This window comes from Salvelinus sp. IW2-2015, linkage group LG15 (genome assembly GCF_002910315.2).
Source record: "Salvelinus sp. IW2-2015 linkage group LG15, ASM291031v2, whole genome shotgun sequence".
In the NCBI taxonomy this organism is placed as follows: domain Eukaryota; kingdom Metazoa; phylum Chordata; class Actinopteri; order Salmoniformes; family Salmonidae; genus Salvelinus; species Salvelinus sp. IW2-2015.
In genome coordinates, this window is record NC_036855.1 from 23,705,482 (window position 1) to 23,723,774 (window position 18,293).

Here is an 18,293-nt window from a genome sequence, read left to right on the forward strand (position 1 = left end):
ACATGTGCACCTTGTGCTGGGGACAATAAAATGCCACTCTAAAATATGCAGTTTTGTCAAACAACACAATGCCACAGATGTCTCAAGTTTTGAGGGAGCATGCAATTGGCATGCTGACTGCAGTAATGTCCACCAGAGCTGTTGTCAGATAATTTAATGTTAATTTCTCTACCATAAGCCGCCTCCAACGTTGTTTTAGAGAATTTGGCAGTACGTCCAATCGGCCTGACAACCGCATACCCTGTTTAACCACACCAGCCCAGGACCTCCACATCTGTCTTCTTCACCTGCAGGATCATCTGAGACCAGCCACCCAGACAGCTGATGAAACTGTGTTTCGGAGGATGCACGGTTCTCGACCTTTGCCTCTGCCGAGCCATACAGGAGTTACAGCAATGAGACAAGACTGTAAATACCAATTGGATACCACGAAATTGGGGAGAAAAAGGGCTAAAAGTTTTTTTTTAAATCTAAATGATCTGCCAAAAAACTTGAAACTCACGCGCTGCTTATGTATGCAAGTTAACTCTACACCCCTTGTAAAGTGGATTCATGTGCTTAATTTTAAGAAGTTATTTGGTCACTTTAGTTGTGATACAAACCTTATCAAAACATATAGGCCTATGGGCTAGGCTACATGAGGTGTGTGACTATGATTCAAAAAATTTGCAAAAAAAGGCATTGTTTCTTGCCTTACGCTGGGGATCATTCACAAGTGATAATATATAATTCATAAGGAATAGGATAATATTGTCCCCCATCAGACTATTTTGATTTCATCTTGTCTTTACATATGCTAAATAATATATGTGTGAAATGTGTTTTGATTTAGAATGGACCATTATCATGCACTTTAATAGCGAATGGAGGATGCTTTTCCCGTGGTTCATTTTCATGCCAGCCAGGAAGGCTATACTCCTGTTGTAAAGAGAAGCAATGTGCTTAATATTAAGAAAGTTGCGAAACAAATATAGTAGGCCTAGCCTATAGAAAGCTGATGGGATACTTCTCTTTTTAATAGAGGCTATCACTCTGTTTTCCCACAGAATTGCATAGCCTATAGAAATGTTGAGCAACATGAGCTCATGGGCTCTCGAAGTGTTTGATTAGATTTTTGATTACCTTTCCATTTATGTCAGAGTGATTAGAGGGACTATAGAGTGCTGAGTACAAGGCAGTTAGCAAGTTCGGTCAAGACCATCAGCAGCATCAGAGCTTGGAGAAGCCTATTTACTGTGATTAAATGGTCACATGGAATTTGACTGTGGTTATGACGCGTGACTGCCAATGTGGCGGTAATACGGTCACCATAACAGCCCTATGTCCAAATACTTTTGGTCATGTAGTGTAGTTATAGTCTTTAGTGTGGATTGAAAGCCTGTATTGTGCGGCTTTAATATTTGAATAGCTGGTTAAATAAAGGTGAAATAAAATAAATAAATAAAAAATGAGGGGAAGTAGATTGGCATAAGCTAGTGCGTTTGCTGTTCATTAGGCCTTCTCATCTTGTTGGCTGATGAAAAGTAAATGTGGACAGTTCTTCCAACATCTTCAATATGCGCCTTGGAATTCGATAAGGACGCGCGCCCCGATGTGTTGGTCTTCACTTGTAGCCTGTGAGAAGGATCTGAGATTGCCTGTGAGAAGAACCTGAAGGCCCAGTGATGGGCATTGGCTAATAAGAATTTAGATATCTGAAAGAGCCATCTAAGTGAGAGGTACTTCGGAGCATGCAACCGGGAGAAGGGAATTCTAATTATTATATTCAGCCCAAGGGCACAACGGCCACTGGCCACAAAAGGCATGGATTTTTTTAGGGGGCATTACAGCCCCACAAAGGGGATGCCGTCGGGAATTTCGAGGCAGTCTCAAGTGCTTGTCAAATTGTGAATGAGAGACTGATGAAATGTGTTCAGCCTGCGCAAAAAAAGCAGAGCTCATGCCTTTCATGCAACTTTTATCAAACCATCATTAGAGTCCCATCATGCAGCCTTATAACGTATTAAAAATCTTAACATATAGCCCAATGTTTGTATAACAACTTAAGTTGCATAAATAACTCCAAATTAAGCATATATGAGGACCTGTTTCTTTGTTAACAGCTCAACACAGAATAGCCACATGTGCACACTCCCTCAATTCGTTTGGAGAAAATATCCTGTCTATTTTATTCAGATATGTTCAATTGTATTCTTCATACTATAAAATATATAAAATAATGCCATGGAATTCTAAGTAAATCCTGTCTGCTAAATGAGCTAGTGTAGCCACAGCCATATGGCATAGCCAGATCAGGGCCAAACATAAGGACTCAGAGTATGCTATTCTGTTCTTCTGAAATAGACTACATTTTCTTCATATCATGTTTCTTTAGACCTGTCTAAAATAAATAATGGGTTAATTGTGATGGTGTAGACTATATTACATGGATTTATTAGACTTTTTAAAATGTAGATGTTCCAAAGGTCAGCATCAGTGGCTTGTAGGCTATGCGTGGAATCCAGAAGATGCTAAATGTGTTTACGTTAATTAAGGATCAATTACTGTGGGACCAGCTGTTATTTGCTTAAACAATTACCGGCTGACAAACTGTCATTTCCGCCACAGCCCTATGTGAACACCCTTTCAAATTAGTGGATTTGGCTATTTCAGCCACACCCGTTGCTGACAGGTGTATAAAATCGAGCACACGGCCATGCAATCTTCATAGACAAACATTGGCAGTAGAATGGCCTTACTGAAGAGCTCAGTGACTTTAAATGTGGCACCATTATAGGATGCCACCTTTCCAACAAGTCAGTCCGTCAAATTTCTGCCCTGCTAGAGTTGCGTAGGTCAACTGTAAGTGCTGTTATTGTGAAGTGGAAACGTCTAGGAGAAACAACGGCCACAAAGCGCACAGAACGGGACCACCGAGTGCTGAAGCGCGTAGAGCATTGAAAAACCGTCTATCCTCGGTTGCAATACTTACTACTAAGTTCCAAACTGCCTCTGGAAGCAACGTCAGCACAAGAACTGTTCATCGGGAGCTTCATGAAATGGATTTCCATGGCCAAGCAGCCACACGCAGGCCTAAGATCACCATGTGCAATGCCAAGCGTTGGCTGGAGTGGTGTAAAGCTCACGCTTTCCCATCTGGCAGTCAGACGGACGAATCTGGGTTTGACGGATGCCTGGAGAACGCTTTGTGCCCCAATGCAGAGTGCCAACTGTAAAGTTTGGTGTAGGAGGAATAATGGTCTAGGACTGTTTTTCATGGTTCAGGCTATGCTCCTTAGTTCCAGTGAAGGAAAATCTTAACGCTACAGCCTACAATGATATTCTAGACGATTCTGTGCTTCCAGTTTGGGAAGGCCCTTTCCTGTTTCAGCATGACAATGCCCCTGTGCACAAAGTAAGGTCCATACAGAAATGGTTTGTCGAGAACGGCGTGGAAGAACTTGACTGGCCTGCACAGAGCCCTGACCTCAACTCCATCGAACACATTTGGGATGAATTGGAACGCCGACTCCGAGCCAGGCCTAATCGCCCAACATCAGTGCTCAACCTCCCTAATGCTCTTGTGGCTGAATGTAAACAAGTCCCCTCAGCAATGTTCCATGATCTAGTGGAAAGCCTTCCCAGAAGAGTGGAGGCTATTATAGCAGCAAAGGGGGGACCAACTCCATATTAATGCCCATGATTTTGGATGTCGATGTTCGACTTTTGGTCATGTAGTGTATATTGACAAATTATACATTGCCTAACTACAAAATGTGGACGAGCATCCACACTGGAGGAAAGTTTATCTTCTACAGTAGGCCTACATCTGTCTATCAACTGATGGCCGAACTCTGCCAGGGAAACACAGTAGCCTATTATTGTTTTTCACTTTCATTATGTGACAATGGATGGGCTATTGGGTGGCCTACAGAATGTAGCCTTTTGGAATATAATCAAAGAACAAGGGGCCTATTGCAACCATCGATGGTACTAGATGATCGCCATCTGATGTCTCGTTAAACCATCAATACGAGCTAAATTCACCCTCACAGCTGATCTTAATTGTAACCCTTATTGGTCACCTCTACCGCTCCCTAAAATAGGATGTCGGCGTTACCCTTAAAGCCAGTTTATGCTTGATCGGAAAATGTGGTCAGAGGCTCCATATGGAAGGTGTGACGCAAATGCGGAGCCTCCGGAGGCATGCAGAGGCCAAATTGAGCTCTGTACCGCATCGCAGCGTGCCTCCCAGGCTCCGAATAGCTCCTTAAAGCTCTGCATTGACATGATTGGTTAACGGTAGGTGGGGGCGGGAGGTCCTGTATAAACACAAACTCACTTCCTTCACAACAGCTCTGCTCAACACCTCTGATGTGCTCCGCGAAGCGCAAGTATGAATGCCCTGACTTCTGCAGAGGCCGTATCACTGTAAACGCTGCACGCCAATGCAGACAACAGATTGACCATGCAGGGTCTTTAAGTCCTGCTTGCAACCAAAGTCTTTAAGACATGTTCGCCCTCTGGTTGGTATTGTAATCACCACAATTTACCGCTTTTTGAACAGACTAAGGGCGATTATCTATTTGACAAGCATTCTGTATAATAGAAATAAAGTATTTAATCGTTTACCAAGGCAAATCTACTGTGGCATTTTACCTGACACTTTGTATGAATGGAAACTAATGTTGGTGTAGCCTATTGATATTATTTGTATCCTATTTATGTTACCCAAAAGTATCTAGCATGGTCATTTCTTATCAAGATCAGGGGTAAAATATCCCTGGACTCTCCATATTTGAATCTGTAAATAAATCAAATCAATCGGGCGATTGAGTTATTTGTGCCAGAAGGGCATAGGCCAGAATCAAAACCATGCTAACAAGATAGACATACATGTGCGTGGCCACGCTGAAGGCAGCGATCCTAACCTCCATGCCACCCCAGGCCACAATTTTGCTTACTTTTCACCTTACCATACACTTGGCACTTGTATGTCATAGCCTAGCGGAGACCAATATCTATCTTGTTATTAAGCTGTAAAACGACAGTTGTTGATGTGTATGGCTGCATTTCTGATACATTTTTGTACATTAGAATGTTGCAGTAATAGGACCTTGTCCTAGCGTTTGAGCGAGAGAAAATTATTTGGATGGCAAGTACTGATCCCAATGACTCGACTGCCCCCGCATGGAGAGAAAGATAACCGCTTTTTTTCAGGAACTCACAAGGCTCATTTGAATTTCCCGATGCAGCAGTAAAGTTCTGTGACAAAAGAGTGATCAAGTTAAGATCCGACATCTGTAGTTTGATGAATGATGTGCATGGTCAGAATCACTCTCTCATGATCATACTCACACTTAGGCTCATTCATCCTCATCCTTCCACTCCCTCCGTTATTAGATCTCATCAACCTTATCATTACAACCGATGAATCCCCACATTCCATTAACAAAATTGTATCTTTGTCATCAATTGCGATCAAACAGTCCTGCTGGCGTTAGAGAGCATGAGTGTTAAGGGGAAATGGGCTGGGGAGGCACTGGTTTGAGTGAAAATGTCACAGCCGTTGCTGGAAGAACTGGACCAAAGCACAGCGCGGTGAGGGTACATATTCCTTTTATTAAGATGACGCCAACAATAAACAATACAAAAACGACTGTGAAGCTTAAGGGCTATAGTGCCACAAACAAAGACAACTTCCCACACTGAAAGGTGGGAAAAAGGCTACCTAAGTATGGTTCCCAATCAGAGACAACGATAGACAGCTGTCCCTGATTGAGAACCATACCCGGCCAAAACATAGAAATACAAAATCATAGAAAACAAAAACATAGAATGCCCACCCCAAATCACACCCTGACCAAACCAAATAGAGACATAAAAAGGCTCTCTAAAGTCAGGGCGTGACAGAAAAGCCCATTCTCCGTTAGCCTGGCACGTTTTCCATCAGGAGAGTAGGGTGTGATTATGAGATAGCAACCCTGAGGCCTACAGTTGGACAGAACTATAAAGCACTGCGCCGATTAGCCCTCTACTGCAGGATGAAAACATCGCTCTGCATTTTTTAATCATTTACAACTCCCAATCCATCCCCCAATGCTCCTCACTCCAGTGTAGAGGGTTCTCTATCTCCTTTTTCAGGCCATAGTGCACTTTAGTTATTCATACTCTATCTGCAAGCTCTCAGAAATTGTGTGTCTGAACACATAGAGTGGGTACTGGAGGGACAGGACAGGAGTTTTAAAAAAGCACATTTTGTTCCTTGGAAGATGTGGGAAAGTATGTTTTTGGTTTCACATTGGTTGTGGGAACAAATCCATACATTTCCTGACTGGTAAAACTGAACGTTTTTTAAATGTTCTGAGAAGAGAAGTGAACATTTTGCCTGTTCTGGGACCGTTTATTTTTTGTTTGTAGGTAGGTTCTGAGAACATTTTACTCTGGTTCCTTGAAAGTTTTCCTTGGAGGTTTTATTAATGCTCTGAGAATAGAATAGATAGGTTATTTTGAGGTTTTTGAATACCTTCCTTAAAACGTTGATCTATGATCTTCTGTTCTCTAACCATGGAATTAGTCCACTACCCCACCAGCATGGAGCCAGCATGCCCGACAAAAGAAGAGGTAGATTTGGTTCTATGTGCGCTATAACTATGCTTCTCATTTTGAAGTTAGATTTTTGTGTCTTTTACTTTTGGTTTTGTTCACCAACTTCAAACAGCTGAAAATACAATATTTTTGGTTATGGAAAATATATTTCATAGCAGTTTAGATGGTACAATGATTCTCCACACTATACAATATTTTTGGTTATGGAAAATATATTTCATAGCAGTTTAGATGGTACAATGATTCTCTATTCTCTACACTATATGCTTGTTTTGTCACATAAACTGAAATTATGCGAACTATTAGAATTTTTACAACCAGGAAAAATTGGTCAATCATAATCACAGCCGTATACATTCCCCCCCAAGCAGACACATCGATGGCCCTGAACGAACTTTATCTGACTCTTTGTAAACTGGAAACCACACACCCTGAGGCTGCATTCATCGTAGCTGGGGATTTTAACAAGGCTAATCTAAAAACAAAACTCCCTAAATTCTATCAGCATATCGATTGTGCTACCAGGGCTGGAAAAACACTGGACCATTGCTACACTAATTTCCGCGACGCTTACAAGGCCCCGTCCCCCGCCCCCTTTCGGAAAAGCTGACGCACGATCCATTTTGTTGATCCTGCCTACAAACAGAAACTCAAACAACAAGCTCCCGCGCTCAGGTCTGTTCAACGCTGGTCCGACCAATCTGAATCCACGCTTCAAGACTGCTTCGATCACGCGGATTGGAATATGTTCCGCATCGCGTCCAACAACAATATTGACGAATATGCTGATTCGGTGACGAGTTCATTAGGAAGTGCATTGACGATGTCGTACCCACAGCAACGATAAAAACATTCCCAAACCAGAAACCGTGGATTGACGGCAGCATTCGCGTGAAACTGAAAGCGCGAACCACTGCTTTTAACCAGGGCAAGGTGACCGAAGCATGACCGAATACAAACAGTGTAGCTATTCTCTCCGCAAGGCAATCAAACAGGCCTAAGTCTCAGTACAGAGACAAAATCGAGTCGAAATTCAACAGCTCAGACACAAGAGGTATGTGGCAGGGTCTACAGTCAATCACGGATTACAAAAAGAAAACCAGCCCCGTCGAGGACCAGAATGTCTTGCTCCCAGACAGGCTAAACAACTTTTTTGCCCGCTTTGAGGACAATACAGTGCCACTGACACGGCCCCCTACCAAAACCTGCGGGCTCTCCTTCACTGCAGCCCGAGGTGAGTAAAACATTTAAACGTGTTAACCCTCGCAAGGCTGCAGGCCCAGACGGCATTCCCAGCCGCGTCCTCAGAGCATGCGCAGACCAGCTGGCTGGTGTGTTTACGGACATATTCAATCAATCCTTATCCCAGTCTGCTGTTCCACATGCTTCAAGAGGGCCACCATTGTTCCTGTTCCCAAGAAAGCTAAGGTAACTGAGCTAAACGACTATCGCCCCGTAGCACTCACTTCCGTCATCATGAAGTGCTTTGAGAGACTAGTCAAGGACCATATCACCTCCACCCTACCGGACACCCTAGACCCACTCCAATTGCTTACCGACCCAATAGGTCCACAACGACGCAATCGCAACCACACTGCACACTGCCCTAACCCATCTGGACAAGAGGAATACCCATGTGAGAATGCTGTTCATCGATTACAGCTCAGCATTTAACACCATAGTACCCTCCAAACTCGTCATCAAGCTCGAGACCCTGGGTCTCGACCCCGCCCTGTGCCAACTGGGTCCTGGACTTCCTGACGGGCCGCCCCCAGGTGGTGAGGGTAGGTAACAACATCTCCACCCCGCTGATCCTCAACACTGGGCCCCACAAGGGTGCGTTCTGAGCCTCTCCTGTACTCCCTGTTCACCACGACTGCGTGGCCATGCACGCCTCCAACTCGATCATCAAGTTTGCGGATGACACTACAGTGGTAGGGCTTGATCACCAACAACGACGAGACGGCCTACAGGGAGGAGGTGAGGGCCCTCGGAGTGTGGTCAGGAAAATAACCTCATACTCAACGTCAACACAAACAAAGGAGATGATTGTGGACTTCAGGAACCAGCAGAGGGAGCACCCCCTATCCACATCGACGGGTCAGTAGTGGAGAAGGTGGAAAGTTTTAAGTTCCTCGGTGTACACATCACGGACAAACTGAATTGGTCCACCCAACACAGACAGCGTTGTGAAGAAGGCGCAGCAGCGCCTCTTCAACCTCAGGAGGCTGAAGAAATTCGGCTTGTCACCAAAAGCACTCACAAACTTCTACAGATGCACAATCGAGAGCATCCTGTCGGGCTGTATCACCGCCTGGTACGGCAACTGCTCCGCCCACAACCGTAAGGCTCTCCAGAGGGTAGTGAGGTCTGCAGAACGCATCACCAGGGGCAAACTACCTGCCCTCCAGGACACCTACACCACCCGATGTCACAGGAAGGCCATAAAGATCATCAAGGACAACAACCACCCAAGCCACTGCCTGTTCACCCGCTATCATCCAGAAGGCGAGGTCAGTACAGGTGCATCAAAGCAGGGACCGAGAGACTGAAAAACAGCTTCTATCTCAAGGCCATCAGACTGTTAAACAGCCACCACTAACATTTAGCGGCCCGCTGCCAACATACTGACTCAACTCCAGCCACTTTAAAAATGGGAATTGATGGAAATTATGTAAAAATGTACCACTAGCCACTTTAAGCAATGCCACTTAATACTATGTTTACATACCCTACATTACCCATCTCATATGTATACTGTACTCTATATCATCTACTGCATCTTGCCATCTTTATGCAATACATGTACCACTAGCCACTTTAAACTATGCCACTTTATGTTTACATACCCTACAGTACTCATCTCAATTGTTATATACCGTATCTATTCCCATCTACTGCATCTGCCAATGACGTTCTGGTTACCACCACTCATCCATATATCTTTATGTACATATTCTTTATCCCTTCACACTTGTGTGTGTGTGTAAGGTAGTAGCGTGGAATTGTTAGGTTAGATTACTGTTGGTTATTACTGCATTGTCGGAACTAGAAGCACAAGCATTTCGCTACACTCGCATTAACATCTGCTAACCATGTGTATGTGACTAATAAAATTTGATTTGATTTGATTTGAAAAGGTGGAATGATTTCCGCATAGTGCATCTTTAAAAATATTTGTTGAACGTTCTCTGAGTGTTACTTACGTTTCCTTGCGGTTTTTTTGGAAAGTTTTCTTAACGTTGTCAGAACCATGAGGAAACCTGTAGGAAACATTATGCTGATGTACTGACATTTCCAAAAGAAGAAAGTTGTTTGTTAATGTTCTTGGAATAATTTGAGAACATGACTTTAAATATAACCATGAGTAAATCTGTAGGAAACATTACGCTGAAGTACCGAAATTCCCACAGAAGAACGTTGCTTCTTGAACTATTTTAGAACATTATCAAAATGTAAATTAAATGTAACCATGTTTGTTTGAACTTTGAGTAAATGTTCTGTTAAAGTAATGAAATACCAAGCAACTATACAAAAAAGTTGTGGGAAGGTTGTATGCAAAATAACCATAGGACAACCACGCTCTCACCAAGTTCTAAGAAACATGGTTTTCAGAACGTTATGTGCGAGCCGGGAGCTTGGCAGGAAGGAAGGAGGGATGGTAGAGGAGAGGAAATTGGCTTATTTTGGGAGCCTGTTAGTATGCTTGTTGGTGAGAGCTGTGGCTGTGGTTTAGCAGGTGGTGGGGGTCTTCCAGGTCTATGACATACAGTACATGTCACATACAGTATTTTCCCTGTTTTCAGTCATATGAACAGGGAAGAAGGGACCATCTGTGTGGCCATCTGTGAGGAATGGCCATCCCTAGCTCTCACAACCACCACCACTTCCTCTAGGGAGGCATAGATCCAGATCCAGCCCTGTTAGGTAACAAACAGGAACGATCCTCCTGTGACCAACAAGCCCTCGCGCTGTCGTTACCCTGCAGACACAGCAATTTCATCCACATAGAGCCAATGAGAGATGGGACCGGAAAGGGCTGGCACACAAACACTTACAAGTGGTATGTACACACTCCCACACATACAAATAAAACATAAATAGGATTCAATTGTATCGGTGATCTCTTACCATGATGGAAACTAATATTAATATACAGGTATTTTTGATTCCAATATACTCTGTTGCATGTGTAGGCCTACTTACATTGAGTCGTAGAACAATTGCACTCTTGACTTTGGCAACCTGAAAATGCAAGCATTATGCAGACACCATTCATCATAAAGGCAGCACCCACCTGATTATATTTCAGGATGGGCTCCTCGTCCCTGATTTGCTCCCAGCTCACAGTCTGGTGACTCATCCTTGCCGTACCCCAGAGTTGAAAAGAGGGACGTGGAAATTCAACTCAAGAGTTGTAGGTCAGTCATTTTCCCCTCATTTTCTCACTACCTCTCCAGGAGACAGGCATAATAAGACGTGCATGGGGCATTAAATCAAGCCACTCATTTTCCATTGTCAAAATCTAATGCTTTATATTGTTGCACACAAACCTTGACATATGGCTATTGATCTAGACATGATGATTGTATGTGGCCTAGGTGGCGGAGGGAAATATAATCGTATTCCATTTCGTCTCTATTGTCTCTCTGAGGATAATGGTGATGCCTCTGCCGAACCCCCGGCTGTTCTGCTGGAAGTCAGCTGTGAGGAGCTGGCACACTTCCGCTGCTGGCTATCTGACACTCCCTCTGGCCCACAAGAAAACTAGCAGGTACCATCTACCTGAGTGTCTTCAACAGGTCTGTTTGCTAACAAAGAGCCCACTCGCACCCACAGGTCTTTCTTGAAAAATATATTTTTGATCTCAACGAGACTAACCTGGTTAAATAAATGTAAATAACCCACACCGAAAGACCATCTAGAATTCTGCTATTCAGATAGGAGGGGCAGGGGTCTAGGGACAGTTTAAGCATCTCAATTCTCACCCTGATGCATCCCTCTTGAGGTGAAATGTTGCGTTGTGGTCCCGTGTGGCTCAGTTGGTAGAGCATGGCGCTTGCAATGCCAGGGTTGTGGGTTTAATTCCCATGGGGGACCAGTATAGAAAAATACAAAAATTTGAAAAATATCAATTCCAAAAAGTGATTCCACATGCTAAGGTTGAGTATTATTCATATGGTGGTGGCAAATCAAATCAAATCAAATTGTATTTGTCACATGCGCCAAATACAACAGTGAAATGCTTACTTACAAGCCCTTAACCAACAATGGAGTTTTAAGAAAAATTCCTTCAAAAGGAAGAAATAAAATTAACAAATAATTAAAGAGCAGCAGTAAAATAATAATAGCTATATACAGGGGGTACCGGTACAGAGTCAATGTGCGGGGGCACCGGTTAGTCGAGGTAATTGAGGTAATATGTACATGTAGGTAAAGCTGCAATATGTAACTTTTTGGGCGAGTCAATCAAATTCATATATAAATGTGTGTTATAGATCTGTCATTCTCACTGAAAGCAAGTCTAAGAAGCGGTAGATCTGTTCTATGTGTGGTATTTCTATGCTTCCTGTTCTTACATTTTGTTTTTGCTTCTTTTACTTTTGATTTTTGTACACCAGTTTCAAACAGCTGAAAATACAATATTTTTGGTTATGTAAAATATATTCCACAGCGGTTTAGATGATACAATTATTCTCTACACTATACATGCTTTTTTGTCACATAAACCAAAATTAGGCAAACTATTAGAATTTTTGTAACCATGAAATGGCGGTGCGATTTCTGCATAGTGCATCTTTAATGACCCAGGATAATGCACCCTTTGATATAAAAGGTAGGTTCAGCCGTACTATTACATGGGAAGCCGCTTGGTCACTGACTTGTTAAAAGGCTTAGGCAGAACTACTCTACACTCACCCCCTCTCTACAATAACTCCCTTAGGAAAGCCTTTTGATGAGCCAATTTTCCTAATGACCTGCCATTTGGTGATATATTGGGGTCAGCAGTGGTCATCTCCATCATCACAGCTCAGGTTGGTCTTTCTATGCTGCTAAAGGGTAGAGAGATGGAGCCAGTGGAAACACAAGAGGGCCTGTTATCCTCTGTTCATTTTTTGATAATTGTATTTATTGGACTGATTCCGTGGGTGATGCTCTCTAATGGGCCACTTATCACATATTCAACCCCCATCCAATCCAGGCTAAAGATATGGCCAGTTCTGATTCTAAACCTCTCTCTTGGGTGGACTGTGGAGTTATTGTCTCATCAATGGCCCCTCTCTTCATCACTACGGCTGCTTTTGGAGAACTCTGATAACAAGTGTCCAGGGGAACCCCCTCTGCCAATCAATCCTGATCCCACGCCTTGATGATCCTCAGAGAAGTACACTTCAAAACATCTCACTCCCTTTTGACACAAAGCCACACTCACACACATAACCATTCACAAAGCTATCCAATCAACAAACTGTGTACAGCAGTCATACAGTTTAGGCTTTTATCTTTTTCCAAAATGGATTCCAAAGAACATGAAGAAGAGGAACAGAACTACCTTTACCAACTGTGACCATGGTAACAGGGAGATCAGAAGAAAACAATGTGATTGATCAATCAAACACTATGTTGGTGTGTTGTGGTGTGTGTGGGCTTGTGTGTGTTGTGGTGTGTGTGTGTGGTGTGTGTGTGGTGTGTGTGTGTGTGTGTGGTTGTGTGTTGGTGTGTGTGTGTGTGTGTGTGTTGTGTGTGTGTGTGTGTGTGTGTGTGTGTGTGTGTGTGTGTGTGTGGACATGTTTAACTTTACTGTGTGGGGACCAAAAGCCCCCACAAGAAGAGTAAACAAACAAACATTTTATCAACTGGGGACATTTTGTTAGTCCCCACAAGGTCAAATGCTATTTCTAGGGGGTTTAGGGTTAAGGTTAAAATGAGTTTTAGGGTTAGAATTAGGTTTAGGGTTAGGGCTTAGGGAAAATAGTGTGTTCTCACAAGGGGTCCAAAACACATGACTAATTACTAATGATATACCGGCTCTATGTTCCGTAGCCCATGTGTGCTGGGGAAAACCCTGAGCCTGCATTTCAACCCAAATAATGCATCCAGATAGCCTTCCTGCAAGGCTAGAAATAGAATTGAATAAGAACAAGTCCCTTAAGAGAGTATGGTCTGAGAGGCAAACCATGAAAACAAACCCAAAGATACTGCCCACTGGGCTAAAACTGGTTGCATCAACGTTGTTTTCATGTCATTTCAACCAAAAAAGTCAATGTAATGACATTGAATCAACATGGCAAACTGATTGGATTTGAAAAAAGTAATCAACCTAAGGGAATTTAAAAAATGTAACCCAACTTTACAGGGTTTTACCTAAATCCAATGATAAATGGTGAATTGTTTTGTTGATTTCAAGTGGAAGTCACTTTAGTTGACAACTTAACCAAATGTAAATCAAAACTAAATGTTGAACTGTGCCTAGGGGGTGGATTTTGGTACATCTGCCTTGTATCTGCCAGCTTTAAATTATGCAGTTCGCTTGCAGAGCACTTATCTGTCTCTTTCCTATATTTGTTTTTCTACCTCTTCCATGACCACCCCTCTTCTCTCTGTATATATACATACAGTTGAAGTCGGAAGTTTACATACACTTAGGTTGCAGTCAACCACTCCACAAATTTCTTGTTAACAAACTATAGTTTTGGCAAGTCGGTTAGGACATCTACAATGTGCATGACACAAGTAATTTTTCCAACAATTGTTTACAGACTGATTATTTCACTTATAATTCACTGTATCATAATTCCAGTGGGTCAGAAGTTTACATACACTAAGTTGACTGTGCCTTTAAACAGCTTGGAAAATTCCAGAAAATGATGTCATGGCTTTAGAAGCTTCTGACAGGCTAATTGACATCATTTGAGTCGATTGGAGTCAATTGGAGGTGTACCTGTGGATTTATTTCAAGGCCTACCTTCAAACTCAGTGCCTCTTTGCTTGACATCATGGGAAAATCAAAAGAAATTCAAGCCCAAGACCTCAGAAAAAAAAATTGTAGACCTCCACAAGTCTGGTTCATCCTTGGAGCAATTTCCAAACGCCTGAAGTACCACGTTCATCTGTACAAACAATAGTAAGCAAGTATAAACACCATAGGACCACACAGCCGTCATACGCTCAGGAAGGAGATGCGTAGTGTCTCCTAGAGATGAAAGTACTTTGGTGCGAAAAGTGCAAATCAATCCCAGAACAAAAGCAAAGGACCTTGTGAAGATTCTGGAGGAAACAGGTACAAAGTATCTATATCCACAGTAAAATGAGTCCTATATCGACATAACCTAAAAGGTCGCTGAGCAAGGAAGAAGCCACTGCTCCAAAACCGCCATAAAAAGCCAGACTACAGTTTGCAAATGCACATGGGGACAAAGATCGTACTTTTTGGAGAAATGTCCTCTGTCTGATGAAACAAAAATAGAACTGTTTGGCCATAATGACCATCGTTATGTTTGGAGAAAAAAGGGGGAGCTTGCAAGCCAAAGAACACCATCCCAACCGTGAAGCACGGGGGTGGCAGCATCATGTTGTGGGGGTGCTTTGCTGCAGGAGGGACTGGTGCACTTCACAAAATAGATGGCATCATGAGGAAGGAAAATAATTTGGATATATTGAAGCAACATCTCAAGACTTCAGTCAGGAAGTTAAAGCTTGGTCGCAAATGGGCCTTCCAAATGGACAATGACCCCAAGCATGCTTCCAAAGTTGTGTCAAAATGGCTTAAGGACAACAAAGTCAAGGTATTGAAGTGACCATCACAAAGCCCTGACCTCAATCCTATAGAAAATTTGTGGGCAGAACTGAAAAAGCGTGTGCGAGCAAGGAGGCCTACATACCTGACTCAGTTACACCAGCTCTGTCAGGAGGAATGGGCCAAAATTCACCCAACTTATTGTGGGAAGCTTGTGGAAAGCTACCCGAAACATTTGACCCAAGTTAAACAATTTAAAGGCAATGCTACCAAATACTAATTGAGTGTATGTAAACTTCTGACCCACTGGAAATATGCCTTCTGGAGCGGCCCAGTCAGAGTCCTGAACTCAACCCGATTGAGATGCTGTGGCATGATCTCAAGAGAGCAGTTCACACCAGACATCCCAATAATATTGCTGAACTGATACAGTTTTGTAAAGAGGAATGGTCCAAAATTCCTCCTGACCGTTGTGCAGGTCTGATCCGCAACTACAGAAAACGTTTGGTTAAGGTTATTGCTGCCAAAGGAGTCAACCAGTTATTAAATCCAAGGGGTCACATACTTTTTCCACCCTGCACTGTGAATGTTTACACGGTGTGTTCAATAAAGACATGAACAATTATAATTGTTTGTGTGTTATTAGTTTAAACAGACTGTGTTTGTCTATTGTTGTGACATAGATGAAGATCAGATGAAATTTGATGACCAATTCATGCAGAAATCCAGGTAATTCCAAAGGGTTCACATACTTTTTCTTGTCACTGTATATATATATATATATACAAATGGTGTGAAGCTAATCACCCCCCCCCTTAATCCCCCTCTTTCTTCACAGACATTTTTACTCCTCTCTCCACATTCCATTCTCTTCCTCTGCAGCAGCTTATGCACATAGGGAGTGTGGTGTAGTGAGAGAAGCAGGGGGGGGGGGGGGGGGGGGGGCAGAGCGCATGGGTGTCAACCAATTGCTATGGGTGGTTACTCATATATGAGGAGGCAATTGCAGATATCGCAAGCAGTCCATTCAGTCTTATCTCCCCTCCTCCATTTAATCCCCATGCTTCAAGACTTTGGCAAGAGTTGGGGATGGTGGTATTGGTAGTACTATCATAATTTCAGGGTTTCCCCTAGATTGGTTTTAACCTCAATACAGTTGTGGTTCAGATAACTCTGGGCCCCCAACCTCGTTCTCAATATGCCCTGGGGAGGAGGTTGAAACATCACATACCAAACATCAGCTGACTAACAATGGTGCAACCATCAGGAAAGCATGAGCCTTAAAATCAATCTCCATGATTTTAGTCAGGTCTGGCGCGGTGGCACATCAAGTACTGATGTGATTCTCTCAAATCCTGCAGCAACGCCCAGGGATGAGATGTGAGGGAGCTTACTGCAACCACAGTATCTCCCAAATAACATACCAGGGCTCTTCTCCCACAACCCAACTGCAACAAGGAATCATCCAGACCTGAGAGAATGAATTGTAGTCTGCCACCAGTCTCATTGTAAAGAGGCACTTACTGCACAGGGGTGTGTAGAGACATTGATGGAGGAATGGAGGCTGCAGGAAGCTTTACCACCATCAGTGGTTATTAATGGACCACATTATTCATGAATGAAGTGGATAAGAAATGTAAATACTTCAAGTAATCATTAGCCTATGTATTTTACAACAGACAGCCTGTAATATCAGTTTTATTGAAGTAACATATGCTAAGCATAAAATGACGTCAGTAAAGCTTACTGTTTAGTAGGCTCTATGGAATAGCATTCTCTTGGTAGTCAAGTAATTTCACTCAGTAAAAGCATTTGTTACAGCTACGAAATAAAACGCAGTCTATTCCCTCAACCTCGTCTTCGGGAACGTTTTCAACAATCTAGATAAAACTCTGATCCATCGGGTCTTTTTTATACAGATAGCATCATATTGCATACCATAGGTCTATGTGATACAATTCGATACTTTTCTCATTCAAATACATTTTCAATGAGATTATTCAAATAAACTGAAGCCCAGCGCTCCATACATTTTTCATCATAAGTGATGGAGAATCTGTGATTTAGAACCAGCCAGTCCTCATATGTATACATAATGTTATTTTATTCATGTAACTGCATTTTGCAAAAAAAATCTTTAATTGAAGCACCCTGAACTGCAATACGTGAAATGTAGCCTATTGCTCACAATAGATGCAGACCTTTAGAAAACCGTAGCAAGCCTACCTGAGATTTCAGCCCTCTATTGAAGGAAGATGTCAGGGAATGATGCGGACTAATTTTATACTGTACTGGAATCAACCGCAAACCGTTCATTGCGCATGCAACGCCTGTCACAAGCCAATTTTTTTTTTGTCAAGGGGTGCTTCTCAATTCCTATAACACCGTCGCCAGGACCAATCTCCACACTATACGCCCTGCGTGGGCTCCCCTCCTCAGTGGTAAGCCCTTGGTACCCTGGGAAGGAGACCCCTGCATCCAAGTAGACTACCATTGATGCTCAAGTAGTGGACTCTTACCTGGTTATACTTTAAATTTGTCTTCGTTTCGTGTTTCTAATTTTCAACTTACTATTTAATTGATTGGCTACACTAGCCCAATGAAAGTAAACACTTTCAGTTAAACGGTCTAATAGCCTAGACGTCAACCTTATTTTCATGGATGCTCAATCAGCCTGCATATCGGGGTAACATATGAAGTTTTAGTTTTCCCTCCATCAGAAGGCCACATTAGTTGCATGTCTGTGTTTTATATGCTACATCAACTGGCCATGGTCATCAACAACATTTGTCGCTAGAGGCACATCGTTATACTATTGCCACACTTTATCCTAGATTTTTGGTCTTAAATTGATTTGTGCATGTTAAATGGTCTGCCCGTCTCTAAATGCCTTTCACCCCATCTGATTTTACAGTTGCGGTATAACTGAGGATTCTACTGAGGCCATCTATTGGACAGAATATTTATT

At 42.7% G+C, this 18,293-nt stretch overlaps 1 long non-coding RNA gene across 1 annotated transcript in view; it reads right to left on the reverse strand.

Moving 5' to 3' along the window:
* The window catches only part of LOC139028799 (uncharacterized), a 30,980-nt gene extending 13,237 nt beyond the window's left edge, over positions 1-17,743 (reverse strand). The window contains exon 1 of the long non-coding RNA XR_011481012.1: positions 17,552-17,743. This is a non-coding gene — a long non-coding RNA (uncharacterized lncRNA). The remainder of the gene's footprint in view (positions 1-17,551) is intronic.
* Positions 17,744-18,293: the final 550 nt, after the last annotated feature.